Source organism: Molothrus aeneus, chromosome 6 (assembly GCF_037042795.1).
Source record: "Molothrus aeneus isolate 106 chromosome 6, BPBGC_Maene_1.0, whole genome shotgun sequence".
Taxonomy (NCBI): domain Eukaryota; kingdom Metazoa; phylum Chordata; class Aves; order Passeriformes; family Icteridae; genus Molothrus; species Molothrus aeneus.
Window position 1 is genome coordinate 22,588,603 of NC_089651.1, and position 17,364 is coordinate 22,605,966.

The following is a 17,364-nucleotide window of genomic DNA, read 5'->3' on the forward strand; positions in this document are numbered from 1 at the left end:
AATGCACTGACGTCAGGCTGCCTTGATGTGACTGAGAGAGTTTTTGTCTGCGAAGACAAATACTGGAATAAATCACTAACTGGGTTTTAACAACTGTGGTGGTTTTGGCCTGGTTTCTGAACTTGGAGATAGACAAAGGATTTCAACACAGCATCTCATTTTCAATCTGTTTTGACCAACCAGCAACAGGGTCTTGTATGTACTGGGAGTCTACCAAGACACAAATCTTGACAAGGTCCAAACCAATTAATTACAATTGATAGCTGATGCTGGAATATGGGCCATGTCAATCACAGGTTTCCTCCTGCTGCTGTACCAGAACAACTCCAGGCTGCTATTTGGAGTGGCAGAGAGAGTTCAGCTGCCTTCCACACCAGACAGCTTGAGTGGTGAATAGCTTTTGTACACAGAATCCATCGTCTCTCCTGAGGGATGTGACTGTGAAGTAGCTGACTTCTGAAAACAAGCTTTCTGCAGATACTTTTTTCCACCCAACAACAAAGGTCTTGTTTGGGAATGCTTTTTGGCTGCAGTCTTTGTGACCCCCCTGGGAAATGCACTGTGCATTTGACTTGCACTCACCAAAGGAAAAAGTGAAAGTAACACAGCTGTAGTGATTTACTATGAAGTTTTGAAGCTAATTGCCTCATATGTTTAATTAATAACTGACACATTCTGTCCCTCAAAGAGCTTGGAGAACTTCCATCTGGACCCCTAGTGATTACAGCCTGGAAGCCATCCCTGTAATTAAGGAGCAGGCTATAGGAGGCCTGTTCCCATTATGGGCAATTATTGTGCTTGCTACTTTTCCCCTCCTTTCTTACAAAAGGACTCAGAAAATAGGGCTCAAAGACTAATCTGACATAAAACCCTGACTAAAGAGGTGCTTTGTGCTACACCATGGTAGAATGATTGGGTTATATTTTGGTGCCAGCACTCTTTTTTCCAACAGGCTGTCAGGGGACAGGTTCTCCAAAGCAAATGGAGCAAAATGTGCCTTACACCAAACTGAAGGACACCTTGGTCAATATTAACTGCCAATGCAAGAGGATTTTTGCAAAGAACCAGGCAACTGAGTATTTCTACTATTACTTCTCTATCTCTCCCTCCCAACTTTAGACTTCCACTAGATTTGACAGCTGCTCATCTGCAGACTCTGGCTAGCTCAGGAGCCCTCAGAGTAGAGGATGCTGTGTCTTTAAGCCTTCCATACAGTGCTGAAATGTTATGACAGAGCATCTCACAGGGGGATGCGGTTTCCATGGCAACCCCACACTGTAAGATAAGCAAACTGGATTATTTTTTTTCCTGAGAGGTTCAAGAGCAAGGAAGGAATGAAGCGATCTGTCAGCAGGCAAGACTTGAAAAGAGGAAACCATGTTCATTAATCCTGTAGCCCTGGCTGCTTTGTGTTTTAATTAGAGAATGTTATTATGGCAGAAAGCATGGGTTCCTCACCCTGTTATGGGGTTTTGAGGACTTTTTTTGTTTGTTTCTCTTTTTATATCTCCAATTAATAAAGGGCAGGGGGGGTGGCTGGGGGGAAGGAGGAGGAAAGAAGATTTACTAAGGCATAAAATGAACTTCTGAAATAAAGAGCCTCAGGATCCCTGTTCCAGAGCTTGTATCCCAAGCCAGATATAGGAGGTAGTGGGAATGAATCTGCTGTTCTCAAACTGAGAGTACATATTAAATTTTTTTTCTGTCTTCCTGCTGTGTTTAGCAAAAATGGAAATCCCCCACACCCTTGCATCCTGCACATGTAACCATGTGAGTGTGGAATAAAGTAGGGGAGTTGTGACTTGTTCTTGTCTTCCACAGTCTGCCCAGAGGCATCATACATCAGAGCTATACTGCCTTCCCCTGCCTTGGTTTTGGGGTAGCTGATAACTTTGGGATCACTAGTTACCCCTACAAGAGAAATCCTCCACTTCCTGAATGCTGCCACTTGTGAGAATGCAGGGCACTGTGCATGCTGAGAGATGTAAGGACAAGGAGGGGCAATGCTTCAGCCCATCCTGACAAGGCAAGCTCCCACACAAGCTGCAATGGCATCTTAGTAATCAGATAATATCTTGATAGCAGCTAGTGCACCAGCTGGGTAGGAAACTGTGCTGGTCTTGTACATGTGCTGTGCGTAGGAGTTTATTATGGAAAATATTTTGACAACCTTTATTATTTTCAAACACTTGTATGTGTCACCAGAAAATTAGAGTTAAAGTAAATGTTAACCCAACAGCAGTCTTGTCTGCATAGTTTCCATGTCCATCCCGTATGGAGTACTCCCTGCTCCTTTGCAGGGAATAAGAGCCCACTACAAATCTTCATGTGTAATGAAAAGAAAGTTATTCCAATCCTTTAGAAAGCAATATATCAAGAGCATTCATTTCTACTTTCCTATAAGCAGCAGTATCCCAGTCTGGTTTTCAGGGGCTGGTGCTTACGAGGAATTCTTGTAAATGTAGTTCTCCCTACTTTCCTGTCAATGTCTTCTTCAATGTCCTTGAAGAGTTCAGCAAAACAAGGTGCAGAATCAAGAGGGCCAAAGAGCCTCAGAACCATTGTTCTGGATTTGAGTAGCTCCTATCCAAAATAATTTTCTCCTATGGGAATGATCTATGTAGCAGGAACAGTTGTTAGCAAAGTCTGAAGTTGTGGGCCAAGCAAAAGTGATACCTTGTGTGGGAATTTAGGGCTAGGGCAGAATGATATTTAGACCTTTGTTGAATGAGCCATCAAATCCTCTCATTGACAATAAGCAGGGTTGCAGGCAACTTAATTTCTTTGGAGACTGCTCTCTTTATTCCTTTTTTCTGGCTGCATAGACAAATTCAACACTTTGGTGCTGATATCAGCTTTATTTGATGTTTTGAGCTAAGCTGCCCAGAGATGACTTTTTGGTTGTACTAATAAAGAAACTGCTATGACAGCTTAGGTCAGTTGTACTTCACTGCCAGCCAGCACCAAGTGGCAGGCTGGGTTTGTGGTCCTGGTGACTCAGGCAGAGTTGGCCAGCACAGCTTTCTCTGCCCCTCACCCCTCCTCTCAGGCCCTGCTGGGCCTGCCTGTGCCCTACCAGAAGAACCCCTCACACATCTGCTGCCTAATGGGGGCTTCTCAATTCACACCACTCTGTGGTCTTCATAATTTGCCTTGGCCTGAGTGTTGTTAAACCCTTGAACACTGCTTGGGTTTGTTGTCCCTTGAGGCACTGCCAGATCTGAATCACTGCCAAACAAAATTATTCCACCTGCTTCTTGGCTCTAAGCATTTAATCACGCAAGCCCAGCAGAGTTTTCTTTAGAGAAGAGAAATAATTGCGGTGCTGCACTGGTTCCCAGCAGAGCCAGCGGTGTCCATGTCACCTGGCGCGCTGGGAGTGAAGGAGTAGCTGCATGCCTTGTTTCTGATGGGAATATTGCTAGGACTGACTCTCCTGGGCCTGCCCCAGCCTTTTTGGTCAAAATTAGTGCCCCTGAGTTTATGGTGGAAGGGAGCAGCTGGAGAGTATTAGGCTCTGCTCCAAGTATGATTTTGAGCGGGCCAGTGCCTCACAGCTAAAGCCAGAGGTTTTAACCGATTATTTGCTGACTCATCACTTCTCCTGGTTTCTTTCCCACACCATTATAATGCCACACCCCTCTTCCTAGAGATAATGCATTACTTGTGCATCTCAGTAGCTCATTCTTGGATAATTCTTCTAGCTAGTTCTGTTTCATACTCCAATTCTTCTCTCAGTTTTTCTCAGCACCCCAGAGGCACCCAGAAACTGGACTTTTGATGATCCAGATATATCCCTTCCAACTCAGTATATTCTATAATTCTAAAGTAGATAGATTTCTGACCATGATTGAAATACAATATCTTTTAAATCAACTAATGTTATCCATCTAAGCTTTTTCTTCCTTGACCTCCTTGCCAGCCAGAATTCCTTAAACAAACTCTACAGGAAAAATGCAGGTCCTTAAATTCTTAAGCCTTTCTTTCTTACCTTCTGCCAATGGTCCTGAATTAAGTGTGTGTACCTGCACACCCTAAGGAGCATAGTGCTGTTTTAGGGTCTATCACAGCTGACTTGGAGAAATTTTGCTTACTACTGTTTGCATGCTATCTTAGCCTGGAAGTCATTTAGACTTAGAAATACAGAGTTCTGCTTCTACTAATAAAGAACTGTCTCCAAGAGGCTCATTAGTGGGGCTGCTGGCAGGCACTACTCTGGGTACACAGAGACCAAGCATGTGGTTGCAGAGTGGAGGTGCAGGGATTTCTGGGCAGCCAGAGACCTCTGAGCTCTGTTCAGATGCTCTCTGTACTGTCTTCAGTTCCCCTGGCTGGTAAAAGAATTGCTAAGAGAGAATACACATAAAATACTGTAATCCTGGTGCAGTAAGAGAATGCACAGTCTTGAAGCAAACTTTTCTTTCATATATTTTGTATTTAATTTCAACACATGCCATACTCGTGCATCCTATTTACATTCAGGTCTGTTTTAGACATCCGGCATAATTCAAGAACACTGTAGCTCTGAATGCATGCAATGAAAGTATTTTCATACTCTTTTCTACAAAATAATCCTTGGGTCTGCAGTTTGCCAGTTTGTGGTAGCTTCAAGGCTTTTCCTAGAGTACAGAAGTTTTTGAAAAAGGAAAAATGTCTGGGAGTTGTATTTATGTTCTACAAGTCCTTATAATAAAAGAGCACTAATTTCTTTTAAACCTCTCCAAGCAATTTCCCCAAAAACTTCCCTGTCCACAGTAGTTTGTTGAAGCTTGTGTGAATGTATCTATGCTCTTTAACAACACACTAAAGAAATATTTTGGTGCTAGGACAAAGCCAGGACCACAAATTAAATTAGATGAAAATAACTAGGTTGATATGCTTCATGACATAAATGAAAGATGCTTTGGAAAAAACAGAGAGGCCTTCTGGATAAGGCCTCAGCATGAAAATATGAACAGCAAATGAGTTTATTATTGAAGACATGTACATCAAAGCCAACTTGACTGAGAAAGTTTTTGGCCTAACCTACAGTTGTTGTCTTTGCTATTATTAAATGTCATGTGTTGATGAGTGACTAAGAAACCAGGATATTTTTCCCATCTAGAGTTTTTAAAATCTGATGTAAATGGTCTTGGTTTCAAAACCTGCTTGATCTTTGCATTAAGCCTGTATGACTTCAGTGAACCCCAGACCTCAGGCTGGCCTCTGCCTGGGGTGACTTTCACTCTTAGAGGGTGATGGTGCAGAGCCACAGAAACTGGGGAGTCACCAGCTGGAGGAGAGAATGCCCTCGGGGTCTTTGGATTGTAGGTTAGAGAAAAAGAAATAGAGCATTTCCCTAAGACAAATATTTTCTTTTGACTATTCCAGTTGATGGCATTTGTAGGGGGAAAAGGCTTTCTTCAGACAGAGCAGAGACCAAGTGTTTGTCTCTATTGGCCTCTTACTAACATCAGACTGTGGAAGTCTTTGAGACAAGTTTATTTTCTGCAATTAAAAATAATTAAATAAAGCCAGGAACTGATCTTGATTTCCCTGCTGCTAGAGCCTGTCTATGACCTGGACAGAGGTTTTAGATTTAGAAAAATTCTGAGACCTTTTTTTCTCAAAAACTGTTCAACTTGAATTTCAATGTCTTTGGGAGGTGTAGTGAGGAAGGGAGCCTGCCCAGTTTCACGCACATTCATTGATTACAGCACTGTAGTGCTCAGCTCTTCCCAGACGTCTAAAATCATTGTAAGTAATTGGGTTAAAGTCAGAATTTATCATACTTAGTTAGCCCAGATCTAATCGTTCTTTCCAGAATTGTTTGCTGAATCGCTTGGCATGTCTAACCTTATCGGCCCCGTTAACTTCTTATCCCCATTTGACAAATCTAATCTGTCTTTACTTCTGCAAGGAGAGAGACAGGAATCATTAGAAACTTCTGTGGCTTGCTGTGCAGCCTGCCAACAGGCATCCCAGAAATGATTGGGAAGATGCTTGCAGCTGCTGGAGAAGATTTGGAAAGGTTTAAGGTTTAATGGGCATGGAAAGCAGGGTTTCTTGTCAAGATGGTTTACTCATTTACTGATTTTTATCTATTTTAAAAACAGAAAATCTGCTAAAGTTAACAAATGTCAGCAGTCAGAGATTGCTACACCGAGCCTAGGACGAAGGGTATAGATGGTGTTTTGTGCCTTTCACAACCCATGCCATTGTATCTTGCTGGAGACACTTTCCTCTAAGCTCATAAAATCACTCTTGGCTCTAGTTATTTTCTGAGAGTATGACTGAACCACTTTACAGGAAAACACTTACAGTGTTGTGCCTGAGTTGCACACTGGGGACCTGAGATTTCCCTTCCTCACAAAGCAGAAGTGACACCACCAAAGCAAACGGAGGCACAGGGTTGTGAAACTGAAGTCAGCAAGCAGAAATCCAGCCTATATTCTCTAGTGTATGCTCATTGCTGGCTATTTTTGCTAGGAGAAATTTTTGTGGAAAGGAGGGCAGGGAGAAGATAGGAATATGCAAGGCCAGAAAGATATTCTTTGAGGATTTTAAGGAGTTTGCAAGCCCATGCTGAAGAGCTAATGTCTGCCACAGCAGAAGAAGTTGGATGTCCTCATCGCCTGTGTGTTTGTGTGCATAATTTTACATAATTCATGTTCTGATGTATAATGCTGTCATTTGCCACCCTGACTTCTTGGCTCACCTTGGTGAGTTGGAGGATGTTGTTACCCTCAGATGGAAAGGAGGCTCATCTTCTGCACACACTTGGCACCTTTAGAGGATAGCTGTCCATGCACTGGGTGTGATGATCAGTAAGTGCTTGATTTGCTACATTGCCAGTTGGGACTCTAACTTTCAGTGTGCTTCAGCCTGCTCAGAAAGGCGAGGGCTTAATGACTGGTTTGGATTTTCCAAAGGGATGTTTGCCCGGATGCGAGCATTTCCCCCGAGATCGCTCGCTCACAATGGAGCTCTGCGTCAGTGCTGGGGCTGGAGGCCCCGGGGATGGAGCCTGGCCAGCAGCACTCGGCCCTTCCCTGCATGACTTGGCGTCCAGAGACACTGCCTGCACCCAAATGTAAACCTGAAATCACAATCTGAATGTAGCCTTGAGTTCAGCTCTGTCCTGGGCTGCTGACTCTGCTGGTGGCTGTCCTCTCTCTATGGCAGCTGTGGCTGGGCTCAGGCAGCACCCTCTGGTATTTCCTCTGCAGAGATATGGGTGGGGCAGAGGGCCAGAAGTCTCTTCTTTTGCTGCCTAGCGGAGAGTAAAAATAGGGAATACAGTATGTACCTGCTAAACTACTGCCTATCTCCCCTTTGACTGCACCTATGGAGCATGCCAGGGCTCGGCTATGTCTCTTTTTAACTTTTAAATTGACAATTTCACACTGGTGCGATGTCACATTGATGTGGCTGCCCACAGGCTCCAAAGGGCATACTCCCCTTCCAGAAGATGCTGATGAGGTTAAGAGCCACTCCTCCCAGCCTCTCTAAAGTGCCTGGCAGCACCCATGGTGTTTGTGCTAGGAGACCAGGCAACAAACACAACTCAGTTCTGCCTAAGCTGGCTAGGGTGAAGTGGCATAAAGCTACAGAAGGGATAGGGCAGTCTTCCAAATTCAGAGGCAACAAATGGGATGAAAGAGAGAAGAGAAATAAGGAATTGCCCATGGAGTAAACCCGGTGTCTTGTGAGAGAGTAAAAACTTCCAGGCTTTTTGAACTTCATCCAGACCTACGTCTGTCTCTTTTCCTTGATCTGGGCTGTCCTTTACACTATGTGTTTGAACAAAGACCAAAGGGGGATAGAAATCTCCTTGCATTGCAGGATACTTTCTTTTTAGTTACTCTGCTATCCCTTTCTGCTCTCCATGAAATAAAGTCATTAGATGTTTTGCATCAGAAACGGAGGAATTTCAGTATGTGGGGTTCACAGTCAAGTTGATTCAGCATAGCTGTTAGCTACTCCTGAATGACTGAATGATTTCCACAGAATGGGAAAAACTGCTGGTGAAAGAGCCTTTGTGTTCAGGGGGAACAGGAGGTTGTTTGCATTCTGACAGCACCATACTGATGGGTGTTTGTAGCTGTGGTCTGGGCATCCAAAAATTATATCCATAAAGGATAGATCTGATTGTTAGAACAGTGGAAGTGATGGAGAAAATTGTAGCAACGTAGTCAGCTGCTGTGGCTGCACACATGAGGATCTCTGCTTCCTCCAGCTCCCTTAAGTGGGAATTGAGGCAGGTTTCCTTTTAGTAATGTTTAAAGCATTTCCCTTGCATTCATTCTTGTGTACACATTATCACAGACTTAACATTTTGGAGGAAAAAACCAGGCCTGTTTATTCCTATCTACCCTATCAGATGAAGGCTTTAGCTCATCCTCATCTGTGGCCAAGAAGAGAGAAGTTTGCTTTTGCAGCATGGCTTGGCACTGGTGTGGCTCACAAAGTGGAGCAAGTCACACTCAATTGCTGGCTGCCATGGGGGACTGACCTGGCTTGTGGCTGTCAGTCAGGTATGAGGCTGCAGCTCAGCACACACAGGCTTTGCACATCAAGGTGTGAGAAATGCTACTCACTTCCAAAAAGTTAGAAAGGTTTATTAAAACCTGGGTTTATCAAAAACACAACAGAAGACTGAATAGAGAAAATATTACGGCACTGGGAGCAAAGGATCTTTCTCACCATGTGCTCACCCACACAAAGCATGTTTCGACTTTTAGCTCCTCCCAAAGTTCTGTCTGTTGACTCCTTCTCTGTCCAGTGGTGGAGTCTTCTTCCTTAAATCTTGATTGGAGGTCAGGTGTTGCCATAGTATCAAGCTGACCCTCCCAAATGTCCCAAATCCAGGCTGTCCCCTGATAACGCAAGGGGCGGTGGGGGGGTATAACTATAAGTCTATAAAACTTTTCTTAACATTTATACATGATATTTGCCTTTTAATTGTGATAGTCCACCATCGCATTACTCATCTGTCACAAAGGTCACTACCTTGGCTAAGTCAGCACAAAGTTTCTTTCCATTTACCTTATCCTATCCCCATAAATTAAGATACATTTTCAACTAAATCTACCAAGTTTAGAGTGCCTCATGCCAGCCCTGCAGAGGGTTTCCTGTCTCTGCTTTTGTAGCAATCACATTAAAACCAGCACCTCCTTACCAAGTGAGAATCAGAATGCTTCGAGCTCTGCTGGTTCCTCATAAGCTGTGCTCTGTTAGCTCCAAATATTCTTTGAACACTATCTTCTTCAAAGCTGCTTTTCAGGTAGAGTGAGTTGAAAACCAGGAGAGATTACCGGGGGGTGTTTTTTTCCTCTCTCATTTTGAGAGGAAGTATGAATTCAAAATGTTTTGACCAGCTTTGTTTTCATAAAAGAGTCCCTAAATGTAGCTGTGTTCTCTTTAGTATAAGAAAGGTAAAAAGGATGCACTGCTTTGACAGTTATCTATCTGCTGATTGCCACGTGTACCAAGTGTCAGAATGAGATTGATGGCCTTAGAAAATAAATCCACCGAGGCAGGAAGAGTACCTTCCTTTGCTTTTTTACAATGCTAAGTATGTGTATTGTCTGTGCTGAGCCAGTGCTGAATAATAATGAGTGACTACAGTTAGTGTCTAAGCTAAGGGAAGCCAAGCCTCCAGCCAGCCTGGGGTTAGGAGCTCTGCTGATTATTCAGTTTGAGCCAGCAATATGCATTTTGCCTAAATGCCTGAGTCTTTTCTTCCCAATTATTTTGAGGTCTAGGAGGATACACTCTTTTCTGTGGAATTTCTATGAAGTCAAAATGTTAAAATCTAAAACCTGTAAGATTAGTGTTTTAATGCTTTGACCATGTTTGTTTGTTTGTTTGTTTGTTTTTAATCTGAGAAGAACTTTTGGCTAGAAAATATCAGTTAGACCTGTGATTGGAAAAAAAAGGCAATCACTAAAACAAACAAATAACCTCTCCTCCTTCCAACTTGCTTTGTTTTGAAGGGGGTGGAGTGTGACAGGATTTTGAGTCTGTTCAACATCTGAAAATCAGAAACTGAAGGTTTCTTGCAAACTCTTCTGTCCTGTCTACCTAGGCCTCTGTTTTTCTAGCCCACACAAGTCCTGCTGTTGTGCTTGTGTCTTATAATAGTGCTCATCTGGTCCATCTCTGGGGTGCCAGTGAATTTGCATCCTGTCATCTAAGGAGATGACTAAGGTAAGGAAGTTCTAATTCCACCTCTCAGATCTCATTTTAGACATCCTTGAAAATGGATCTCTGGCAGTCCAGGATCTGACTGGAGTGGATGGAGGAAAAGGGTCAGGGATTCTGCCTAATCCAGCTCAAAACTCCTGACAGCACCCAATAAAAATGATATCCTGGCTGCTTTTGAAGTTTATTTCCTACTCAAAGCAAGGATTTGTCCATGGTGGCCACTGTCAAGTAGAGAGTTGGAAGTCTGACTCTGTATCCCTGAGTGACTCTGTGTTTCATGGCTACTTGGGGTTTTGTTAGTTATCAGCTCTTTATTATCAGTGTTTAATTTTGGAAACAGGATTGACTCCCTGAAATACAAGGCTCCTGTTTCCTTTGGGGAAGGGTGCTTGGTAGGTCTCCATGTGCTGGCAGGTGGGTTTTGGCAGCATGTTTTCCATTCGGATGCTTATGATTTTGAGCAGGTTCATAGCTGCTATTTGTAAAATCCTCTTCTCATTAGGTTAAAGCACTTGAAGTGTTTCAGGACCTGCTGCCTTCTTCTCTTATCCCTTATGTCTTTTCCTCCCCAAGCACCTCCTGGTGTCTCTGCACTGTGGTGAATGAGCCCTGTTGCTCTTGCCTGCACCTGGGCGCTGCACATGTTACCAGCACAAAAGCCTCTGGATGGAGGAGCCCCAAGGAGAACAAGCTGGAGCAAAGATGTGGTGGGAATGCTTTGCTGGACAATCCATCTGGGTCTTTGGCTTATCCTTGCTTGGTGGGCTGAGGTGGCTCCTTCTATTCCTTACCTTGTTGATATCTAATGAGAATTTTTGCTGCTTTGGTTCGAAGGGGCCACTGTTCTGAGAGTTTCCTGACTTGGGCAGAACAAGCTGTGCTTGCACATCTGCTGGGTGCTGTTTTAGCATGGAGAAAAGAAGAGAAAAAACACCCACCTTTTGTTAAGAATGCAATGTAATATTTAGAGTTTTCTCTTCCATCTTATTTCGAAGATTTTATTAGCTTGTAGGAGTTCTGGTGCCCGTTGAAGTTTGGAAATAGGATATTATGTTCTGAAAATATAGTATTTTGCTATAAAGTCAGTGTGGCTAAAACACAGAACTTAGAAATAAATTTTTGAGACCTGAATTTCTAGTGGGAAAGGAATTATTTTTGCTTCCTTGCTAGCTGTTTCTGCTGGACTAGGAAGACAAATTAAGGCGAGACTAGACCAGCAGAGCTGTAGTGGGAGGAAATGAGAAGACCCTCTTTGATCCCTAATGCTCAATCAAGAAGCATTTGCCAGCACTGTCAAATGAGATTTGTCAAGTCCTAGGTAGAGGCCAGCGAGGCCTAGAACTGAACAAAAGGAGGAGGTTTCATACTATAAATTTGGTTTCAACATATTCAGAGTTAATCTTCCTTTACCTACATAATATGAAGGTTATTAACCTCACTGCAAATGGACCTACTGGGGAGTTAAGAGTCACGTGGACAGGATTACTATGTTTTGAAAAGAATTTGTGCTGGTGACTGTAACATAATAAATGTAATAAGTGCCTCTTTAGATCTTCTATAAGTGGTAAAGAATCATTGATCACGCTGTGGGATGGGGTCTGGGGAGCTTGTTTTTGATGTTTTAGTTCCAAGTCAGAAATGAGAGCTCAGAGTTGTTGATGAAAAGAGCACATAAATTTGTTATTATTATCATTATTATTATTCATTTTTCTGTCTTAAAGAGACCGAGAGGGAGTTGGTGCCAAGGGGTGAGAAATAAATCATTAGCATCTTCACATTTGCACTGCAGATTAATCTGGGGAAATGAGGCTAGTAGTTTTTAAGCCTCTTGCATATTTGCTAGGTGAACTATTTAACTTGATCTCTCCTTTTACTTTTTTTCTAACCAGAGAGTTTCCCATGTACAGATTTAAAGGGTCACAAGGTTAAGCAGAAATCAGAAGCTGATTTATTGCATAAATAACCTTAGCGGGCATTTTGGCCAATGCTGTATTAAAGTTTGTTTTAAATTAGGCTATTTTTTTTCCTTCCACTGAAAGATGTGATTTGATTTTTTTTATATTCCTGCTCCTCTTGCCTTGTGCTCGCTTTGCTGAACCTGACAAGGTTCTCAGTGCAAGAATGATTTTCTGATTGTTTCCAAGTAAATGTCCAGCTCGGAGGGCTGGTGGTGGCTATTGTGACATTACTTTATGCTGCCCTCAGTATTCACACTTGATTTCTCCTGCTGGTCAGTATGTAACAGGTGAACCTTGGAGCTGCAGGAGCGGATGGCAGCTCTGAGCAAGGCAAAGGAAAGTGGTGGCTGTAGCAATAAAACACGGAGTGAAAGCTCTGGCTGAGGGAGCTGTGTTGGGTTATTTAGAAATACATCTTTAATGGAGACATGAAAAAGAGATCTGACTGCTTGTGAGCACTAGAGATCCCCTAACACGTCTTTCAAAGCAAGAGTCTTAGCCAGAGTATTGGAGGTAATTAGTCAGTCTGCCTGCATTCCTTCTGCAGCCTCAATTAATTATGAGGCTCTCGCTAACTTCTGGATAAAACCACTCTGTAGTGGTGTTAGAGGATGTTAACCAGCTGCCACCTTCAGTTTCCATTGATGCTTTATAAATATACTGTACAAAGGACTTGAAAGCAAGGACTCTTGCTTGAGGGTGCAAGCTCAGCTCCTGCTGATCTCTTCCTTCTTGAGCACTTGGTCTAAGAGGAGGAATACACAATTCTACCTGTACTGGTAGCAAATACAAATGCTACAGCAAGAAAATGCTTTGGTATGCTTCAAGGGGGAAGCTGTTGCTTTTAGTGTTTCATCCTTTATTGACTGAAATATGAACACAGGCTGGCAGAGACATGTAAGCAGATTCAGTGGGAAGAGCTGTACTGCAACACAACTATCAGTGTCAGTTTCTTGGATGGTTGACAGGGAAAATAGGTTGGATCTTTTATTAGGTCTATTGATACTGTTGGGGGAGGTGGTCTTTTAAACATGTAAATGTGGTTTCTCATATCTGAAATAGAAGCATCAGGCTTTGAAACTAAATAAGTACATGTTGAGAACACTTTCCCCAAGTTTAGCAAAGTTATGTTAATCACTTAGACCATCTGCTGGAGAAAATGTAGTTGTGAAGCCAGGATAGGTTAGTGGCACATTAGTGAGAGAGGAGATAATAAAACTGTTTGTTGCTCTACGACAGAGTAAAGTTTTTGAGAATTACTTGCTTTTCCTGGTGGTGTTACAGATCCTTTTTAGAAGTAAAAAAGATGTTTTATTCATTTTTTAAAGATAAATTTTCTGTGAGGTTCCAAAATTGTGCTGTATTGGCTTGGTGTTCTCATGACAGCAAAGTTCCTCAGTTTAGCAGGAGGATGAGGTTAGGATCTTACTTGCTTGTAGCCCTGCCTGGGCTGGGAGATCTCCAAGGTTTCCTGGGCAAACTCTGCTCAGCCTCTGCAGCTGGGGAGTGTAAAACAGCTACACTGCTGCTTTATCCTGAGAGGCAGGAGGGCAAGAAGTGTACAGAAGAGTTAAAGTCAATCACCCCAAGAAGTGTGGCTGGTTCCTAATGGCCTGCTGCCTGAGCTTTTCAGCCTGACAGCATCTCTCCTCCTTAAACACATTGTGAAATGTTGAAAAATTATTTGGATGTCTTTATGACAGTGGCATTTGCTCAGGAGGAGCTGTCTGTTTGTTTAAATACAGCCCCAAAGGAGGTGCTTGTTTTCCTAGGATTTCCTCTAACTGCTGACCCAAACAGGAGAAGAGAGTGTCCAGGGAAGGAACATCACTGAAGCCTGGCTGAGTGCTGGCAGAAGTGTGATTAATCTTGACTAGACAGCTGTGCCAGAGCCTCTTCCAAAGTGCTGGACTGCAAACCAAACACATAGTATGCTTGTGATGACTCTCCTGTCCTTTTCAATTACTTTGTCTCTCTCTCAATTCCAAATACATCAGTCTTGTTTGAAGGCTTCATTACACCCCACTGATGTGCTAATGCAAGTTGTAATCTGTCCTTGTTACAACATTTACTGCCAGTAAAGCTCATGTGGACAAGGAGAGGTACAATTGCAGGGAAAAGCAGTATTTAGCAAAAAAGCAGCCATTTTCTTAAGTTGCCCTCCTGCTTTTTGGGAGATATCAAGATACACCTGAGAGCAAGTTCTTCATCTGGTCTAGTACCTGACTTGAAGGGAGCAGTACGGGTGTTTGAGACCACTTGTAAAACATTTGGGGAAATGCAACAAGTCTCACGGTTGTTAACATTTCCCCAAATGTGTAATTCATGGAAGGCTGTGGAGATATGTGGCACTGCTCTGGTGTAACAAGTAGGGATCCAAACTTTTTAGGAGGGGCAGGTGGTAGAACGCCAAATGAATGAAGATACATGACGCAATGTAGAATCCCAAAGCCCTCAAATTGTGTGGGAGGGAGGTTGCTTCTGCCCTTCTGCTGCTCTGGTTTCTGTGATTTAGCAAACTGGGTTATTTAGTCAATGTGATTCATTCCTCTCAGACCATCCACTGCAGTGCTCCTAATTTCAGGTCAAGAGGAAGGAAGCAAAGGCTTCTGTGTGAAACAAAGGATGTCACGTACTGATCTCCATTGTTACAGCAGTAGAGGAACTGCTGGAATAACCAAACAAAGATCAAGTGAAATTCAAAATTGATGAGAGAAGCAGAATGATAAAATAATTTAAAATGTTGCAAAATCTCTGTAGCAACGTTGGCTCCTGCCATTTTATCACTGAGGTTAAGGAAACCTAGTGTTTTTGCAAGATCTGTGGCTCCAGGAATTCTCCTTTAGAATAAGACCCTTCTAAAAATGTATTTCCTTTTTCTCCTGGAGTAGATCTCATTAAGTTGAACAGGACCAGATTTCCTTGTATTCCATAACCTGCTGTTTTCCTCATGAACTGGGAGGCTCATGAATTTTCCATCTGGAACTGCTGCCATGAACCTGGGGAACTGAGGCTTGTTGGTGACTGCTTGCTGCCTCTCCATGCAGCATTGTGGTAAATTCAACAAATAATTGATTTAACAGTGCAGGAAGGTCACCAATCCTCTTTTTATAGCTGTCATGTACAGCTTGAGATCCCTGTTCTGCAGCTCTTAGCTCTTGGAAAATACTTCGCTAGGAGGGCTTGTGGTCTTTTTTTTTCCCAACGGCACAATGGTGGCAAATTAGGTGCTTTAAATTTTTAAAGGAATAAAGAGGGCTGTGCTGAGTATTGAATCGCAGGTCACTGCTCTTCTCCAAATCAAGAGAATGAAATTGTTATCTGGTATGGTCACCTGCAGGAATGAAATTGAATAATGACATGAGTACATTCAAGTACAGATTCATTGACGTCAGATTTTGCTCAAATTTGGTGAGAGCGAATCAGATTACTCAGCCATCAAGTTTCATCATGGTGTCTGCATCACACACTAATGGCTTATGCCTTGGGGATCAGCAGAAGTATAACTAAAGGTACTATTCTAATGTACCTCCTTGGTTATAGAATATAATAACAGAAAGAAAATGCCTTTTCAACCCCTGGTATAATTACTTATGTCTTTTCATGATGAATCATAGATGCTCTTTTGATATCTACACGATAATTTCTAGAATTTTTAAAATGCATTTTTATGTGAGTTCTTCTATTGACAAATTGTCTACAAATAACTTACTGACTTTTCAACTGCACAACTTATTTGAAATTATTCATAGATTGCTTCTTGGTTTGCTGATTGTTTACAGGCAATTCCTTTTTAGTATTCAGCGGCTGGTATTCAAGTGTTCAACTTCCAGCTGCACAATTCAGTTCGTATTTTGACACATAGGTCACACAATAGTATTTCTGCTCCCTGACTAAATGCGTATAATTCATGGGATCTAGCTTCTTGCACGAATATTTGCATTGAATTACAAAATTCTTATTCTGCAGCCATTCTTTAGCACTTGATTATCATCAGAAACTGAAACAATCCTTTTTAATCTTATTTACAGAGTATTTATGGAAATGCTAATGCACAGTGGACATTTCCATAAATGAACAAATTTGCTGTAAAGCTCCAGCTATGCACTCAGCTGCATTTTTATTAATTTCACTTCTTTGCCCCTCTTCCTGCTATGATCTCAAAATATTAATAATTTAGATATTTATTTTTGGCATATGTGAAATTAAGTAATTTTCTGCAAAATTTATACATATAAATTATTGAGTAATAAACATTTTCTATGGAAACTGCATATAGTGACCTCCACCCTCAGTGATGGTTGCAGAGTACCCTATATGTGCCCTTCCATCTGATTTTGCAAGACTTTTCCTGTTATATGTTGCTAGAACTCCACAGTTCTGTTTAAAAGCACAATACCATGAATATAAAATCAATAGACAAAAAAAAAATCCAACACTAACTGGACCAGCCAGAGCCGTTAAATGAGCAATAGCCAGTTGCTCTTATGGGTCCCAGTCTTTGGTTTGTGGTCCCACAGATCCCTTTTACCCCTGCTGTCTCCAACTGCCCCTTGCTCTGTAGAGATAAAATGATTGCAAATGTGGAGATATTTCAGTCCAAGGATTGCACTGGAAAGCAGAGAGCATGTTTGAAATTCTTGTACACATTTCTAAAATAACATTGAGAAACATGCCCTTCTGCTGTTCAGAGATAAGAGAAGACTGCCCTCGAAGAACTAAGGTGTCCAAAATAAAAAATATCATTGCTGTTTCTTAGTATGGTCCATGAACCATTTTGAAAACACTACTATTATTTTTCTTCACATATTAAAATAACCACAGTGCAAGGCATCTGGCCTCTCTGGATTCTGTTTGCTGTGTTTTCCTACACCTCTCACTGGTCCCTGGGGGTCAGGAGGGTGTTTATTACAAATGAATGTTTAATGTCTGCCTTGGAAAGCTTCTTGTCAGGCTTGGAATTTCTGGTTGCAGTGGAGAAGGGCCCTGTGGAGCATTATCTGGGCCCTGAGAGTAGTTCCTGCATCTTGTTATTGCTTTTAGTGAGGGCTTCCTTGTCTTACTGGTTGCCAGCTCATTTGGCAGAGCTGACACTGATTATTTTGTTTGACCTTCTTCATTTCCAGTTAACACCTGGTACAGGAGTCCACTGCAGTGAGAGTGAGCTGTGGAGACAGGACAGTCAAAGGAGATCCCTGACTCAGCTGCCCTGGGTTCC

General features: G+C 42.3%; 1 protein-coding gene across 4 annotated transcripts in view; it reads left to right on the forward strand.

The window, feature by feature from the left end:
• The window catches only part of TSPAN18 (tetraspanin 18), a 121,025-nt gene that overhangs the window by 34,304 nt on the left and 69,357 nt on the right, over nt 1-17,364 (forward strand). The window lies entirely within an intron of this gene.